This window comes from Cupressus sempervirens, chromosome 2 (genome assembly GCF_028749045.1).
Source record: "Cupressus sempervirens isolate cs-2001-9-10 chromosome 2, ASM2874904v1, whole genome shotgun sequence".
Classification (NCBI taxonomy): Eukaryota; Viridiplantae; Streptophyta; class Pinopsida; order Cupressales; family Cupressaceae; genus Cupressus; species Cupressus sempervirens.
Genome location: NC_143119.1, coordinates 530,824,705 through 530,828,902, shown reverse-complemented (window position 1 = coordinate 530,828,902; position 4,198 = coordinate 530,824,705).

The window sequence follows — 4,198 nt, the reverse complement described above, 5'->3', positions numbered from 1 at the left end:
TTTCTTTTAGTTGAGATGGTTAGATCATGTTGTCATGTTTATGTTCCTGAGGCCATGGTTGGAACTTTGACATTGATCTTGGTTTAGTTTCTTGGTATTGAGTACACTAATCATAAGCTGGATACTTCATGATATTGCTATGTTGCATTTGGAGTTGGCATGGATTGATTGGTTACAGGTGCTCATGGATACTTAGAGATGATGGTGACGCTGATTTCTCTTAGATTAGAGAAGTATTTGTTGGGATGGTTGATGGTTTCAGCAGGAAGTCCGAGGGGCAGTCACCTGATATGGACTTGAGAGAAGATTTTTCTTAGATGAGTCTTGGTTGGAGACTTGGGTATCTTGATGAGCATTCTCATTCCCCACTCTTGGTCTACTTAGCGGTTTGCTACTTGAGAGGTATAGCCCATTGTTTCTCTCAGTTGCATTATATTTATGCTTGTCTTTCATGGATATGGATCTTGAGCTATGGTACATGAGTTAGTTCTGGAGGGTTCATTTGAGAGATGGTTTAGCATTGGTTATCTCCATGTGCATATGTTCTTATGCTGGTTGAGTTTGGGAGATGGTTTTTATATTGGGCATTTTCCTTGGATTAGGAATGGTTATTCCTTGTTTTAGGAATGGTTTTATTGAGCTTGATCTTCTTGTGAGAGGCTTACATCCATAATTAGTTATATGGTATGGTTTGGGTGTTGTTGAGGCTTCTTGTTGGGGTTTTATGGAGGAGATCATACTTGCACAGTTTACATCTAGAGGTGTGTGTAGAAGGACATGATACAGGTTATGATTTGCATGGTTTCTCTGGTCTTGGTTATCTTCTTGGATGTTTAGTTTTGCCTACATTGGATTTGAGATTGGTTGGAGATTGTAATCACTGGTTTGTGCTCATGTATGTCATGTGAGAGATGACATGGTTATTACTTTATCTCTTTCCTCTGTTGGTTGTGGTGAACTTGGGAGAGCATTGGAGACTTGTTATGAGAGTTGTTCTTGTAGGATATTAGTTTATGTATTGTGGATGTCCTTGATACTACATGGATTCACTTCTTTGAGATGTGTTTAGTGGATTGGTTATAGATTTGACATTATCTTTTGCAGTGGGAGCTTCTTGGTATATATGTGGCAGGTATTGCTCTTGAGGCTTGTGATTGCAGGTTGCAGATTGGATATGTCGGTGATATAAGATTCACTTGTTATACCTTTGAGGTATGGATAGTTGGATGGGTTTGGCACTTTGCTGTGGGTGCTATTTCAGCTATGGATATTTTGACAACTACGGATACATGTGATTACCTTTGGATCAGGTTATTTGTGCTTGGAATTTCAGTTGGTACAAGATTTTATGATCTTCTAATGCGACAGGTTGGGTGGCTTTCTCTTTGGATGGCTTCTATGTATGTCTAGTGAGAGTGGCATAATAGGAGGTGAGATCATTCATGTTCGAGATGCTGGATACTTTGATTTTGTTGCGGGTACCAAGATGGAGCACTTGGTGTATTTTGATCCATGATGGTGGATGTGCTGGGAGGGATTGTTCCCTTGTTCATTTATGTGGCTACGGATTGACCCTATGCAATGTATACAAGAAGTGGGAGATTGTTGAGATAATGGGTGTTGCACACATTGCATAATATTGTTATTTTATTATTTTATTTTATTATGTAATGTTGCATCTAGATGGACGTGCAACATGCAAAGATTCCCATGGAATATTCTTGATGAGTTGTATTTAACATTGTGATAATATTTTATGTAATTATTTAATATTAGGGAAAAGAATTAAATGCCCAATATTAAATGGGGGGTCAGTGGGTTAGGTAGCAATTTTAGCACATGGTTTATGTAATACCACTTGGTGGTTTTGTGGGACTTGCTACTATATAAGCAGCCACAAGGGTAGTTGTTGTAGAGAGAGAAGACAAAGAGTGACAAGGAGAAGACAAAAGGCAAGAGTCGAGTGGGACAAGGCTTAACAGTTTAGCCAAGGGAGCATTTGTGAAGGTTGAAAGCATGGCATGGGATGTGTGGATTCATGCTTGTTCACATAGTTTGCCCGGTTGTGGCTATGGCCATGAAGGCTTCCATGGTTGTATGGAAATGGTATTTTTGCTGAATAATACATGGTGATGGATGCTTTTGGAGGCTGGGTTTTTCCCTCAATGAGGGTTTCCCAGGGTATATCTTGTGTCACATTTTATGGGTATGTTGTCTATTCTCTTGCATGTGGATTTTAATTTCGTGTTTATTTCAGATCTATTATGGGTTATGTGGAAATGGTTATATTCTTTATTGCCAAGTTTCCTTACAGGAAGAATTACATATGATGGTCGTTTGCCAGTATTTCATCATGGTACTTATCCAAGGCACCACAAGAAGTGTTTTTTACCATAGGAAAAATTTATTTCTCTTTAATTTTTTGCCAAGGTGCCTATTACTAATTTTTCACTGAGGATCTTATTTATTTATTTTTTTAGAAAGATTTCAAGCTCTTCTTTTTATCTTTGGATAGTGCTCCTATTGGAATGATAAGTCATGATAATCCAAGACCATAGAAAGGTATGCTCAAAGATGCTAATAGGGTGATGGAAATGAGATTGTAGTAGGAAAATTATATGGAGGATAAGAGTTCATACCTTGGAAAGATAGAAGAAGGATGGATAGTAGGCAAGTGTAGACTTAATAGGATTGCATAAGGGTAGGTGAGAAAGTGGAAAAGATCAACATTGACACACACCTTGAAGGGTTGTGAAATTATGGAGGAATCATGAAGGATATAGCTTGAGTTTTAGATGTATGAGATAGCAAGAGACTTTTACAATAAGATGGAGCAGAAGGATTTGGAAGCTTTTGAGAGAGGTTCTTCAAAGAAATTAGAGTGGAAGCCTTTGGAAGCTTGAATGTCAACTTTGATTTGTTTTTAATATTCAAGTATTTCAAAAGAGACATGGGAATCCATATAGCTTTAGAGTTTTCTTTTCCTTTAGATGCTTTGGAACATATTTCTACACTAATGGATTTAGGAACCCATATTTGTTTTGATTTCACTCTTTGGCTAGTGGACCTTTTTGGTCTCTTGAATATATATTTTTAATTTGTTTCCATATGTCCATTATATAGGAAATGGTGATCTTAATTTTTCAATGGATTCTTGTGTTTATTCATGTGTTGATTATCCAAATTTCTTCCAAAAGACTTGGGACTTATGGATGAAGAAAGATGATATAACTAGTTTAAATGATTGAGTGGATGGATATTTATCAAGGATGAGTGTCTTTGTTGATCTTGACGTATGTTGGCTTTTGATTTGATACAATTTTAACAACCTCTTAAAATATTAAGATACCTAGGAACTAGCTAGAGATCATAATGGGCATTCTGAGAAGCAAAATAAAAGGACCAACTGATAGGACTTTTATGTCTTCTCCACTTTGAACTTTGCAAAATTGAGGTGAGTATACCTTACAATTCATTCTTTATCTATTTAGAATTCCTACTCTCAACATAAATTCTAATATGATAGATGATTGAGCCTTAATTCTTCTAATTCTAGGATTGCAAAAGAGATGATAAATGGTTATTCTATCAAATCCTAAACTCCATGAATCGAGAACATGCTTACTTTTCATAGATCTACAATAATAAAATAGTAAAATGATTAATTTATAAGAATTTATACTATAGAGAACTTCCAAAAAGGATTAACTTTTAATAGATGGCTAGTTCCTTTTCTATTGGGCTATTATCTCGCAAGAATTTGACATCTATTTATTAGATCAATCCTAACACTTTGTGGTAAGAATATCAATATTTGAAAACTTTTGACAACTTTTGACAAGAAGATGGCAAACAATAAGTTGTCATTATTTCTTGCATACTAAAGGACTTAGAAGTTGTTTAAAATAATAATTAAGACCTCCTAACATCTAGTTGTCCTAATTCTAACATAAAATGTCCCTTGACCCAAGTTAGATAACAAGATTTATAATTACATCTTGTGTCCCTTGGTCTTACATCTAGGACTTATTACATAGATCAAATGGAGAAGTTTTAACTCATTAGTTCCTTAATGAAGATGAATTTTAGTGTGCCCCTGTACCATATTCCCACAATTGATTAATCTCAAGTCCCTTTGAGATAAGTTGTTGTAAACTTGTACCATGCCTCTTCATGTCTTCTTCATCCATCGAAAAAG